Source organism: Pteropus alecto, unplaced genomic scaffold (genome assembly GCF_000325575.1).
Source record: "Pteropus alecto unplaced genomic scaffold, ASM32557v1 scaffold131, whole genome shotgun sequence".
NCBI classification, from domain to species: domain Eukaryota; kingdom Metazoa; phylum Chordata; class Mammalia; order Chiroptera; family Pteropodidae; genus Pteropus; species Pteropus alecto.
In genome coordinates, this window is record NW_006434709.1 from 3,589,560 (window position 1) to 3,591,183 (window position 1,624).

The window sequence follows — 1,624 nt, forward strand, 5'->3', positions numbered from 1 at the left end:
CCACCTATGACGAATGTTATTACCATTCCCTTTTACAGACGGGAACCTGAATCACAGAGAGGGAAAGTAACTTGCAGCCGATCACACTACTAAGTTCTATTAAATTCTGTGCCAGGGTTACAAGTCTGGAATTCTGACTTTATAGCTGTGCTTTGTATCACTACACTACACAGCCTTTTCCCCTGCTATACTCTTAAAGCAGTATTTCTCAATTTGTCATCCAAAGACAAACTTTCATGGACCCTGGAATTCTATGTGAATCAGCATTTTTTCTGTTTTGTGATTTTACCTTTTGGCATAACCTGAAAAAAATTAACACAAGCATCTTTGAGGGATTGCATTATCACTGGGTATAAAACTGTTTTGAACGTCTATTTGCCTATGTGAATCTGCCTTCTCTGGAGCCACAGCCTCGAGGAGACAGGGATTTGGTTATTCTTATATGCTGCCGAAAGTCATTCTTATGACATAATCCTCCATGGGTGAAAGAAAATCTCTGAATATAGTTTTACCCCTTGTTTACATCTCTCTTAGGCCTTTTTCCTTTTTTCATTGGCTGCCAATTCTTACTGAATGTTTTATTTCTCGAGTTCTTTATATATTTACAGTGTAGAAAGTGGAGGCGTGGGGTTCTCTACTTTCTGAACATTAATTATCTGTATTCCTGTAGTTATGAGATTGTATAGATCATTTTATAAAAAACTGACCACTAACAAAATTAATCGCTCCTCAAACATCCTCATGTTCATTACTCTAGAGTCTACCACTTCCTTCTCAAAGCCTGAGAGGAAAATGCAGCTTGATTGCAAAGAGCAATCACAAGTGTTGCAAGAGATGCTGTATTTCATTTAGTTGAGAAAAGTGATGGGGAAAATGGAAAGGTTATGGACAAATGAGGATATGGCAGCGTTAAACCAGTTATTAAAGAGGAGAAAATCTTCAAGGATTAGGACGGGATTGGTGCTTCAAAAGAGTAAGATTTGTCTCAAGGGAATAAGAGAGGTCCTTGGGAAGATAGATACAGCTTTCACATTTTTCTGTAAAAATGAATCTCTTTGTGGTTGTGTTGTTAAATGAAGGGTGTCATGCCATCTAATAATTTTGAAATATACTTTTAATTTGGGAATAATGTTAGATTTATAGTAAGTTGCAACTATAATACAGAGAATTCTTGTTTATCCCTCCTCAGTTTCCTCTAATGTCAATACCTTAAATTACCATGGTACATTTGTCAAAACTAAGAAACTGACATTTGTATATTACGATTAACTAAACTCCACATTTTATTCAGAGTTCGCCAATTTTTTTCTACTAATGTACTTTTTATGTTCCCGGATTCCATTTAGGATACCACACTGCAGTTAGCATCTAATAATTTTGTCAGAAAAATTTTGACAAGAATCCCCATCAATATTTGATTCTGTCCTGATTCATTCTGAGAATTAGTTTATTGCAATTAGAATCAGAATTTTGTTACTATATGATAAAATAAAATTTTAATCATATTTTTCTTTAAATTTTCAAATGGGAGAACAAACAAAACCATTCCATATACAATTTATTATCAAATTTACTTCCCACTTGTAGAACTTTAAATTTTACCATTCTTCTCATCCTAATAACC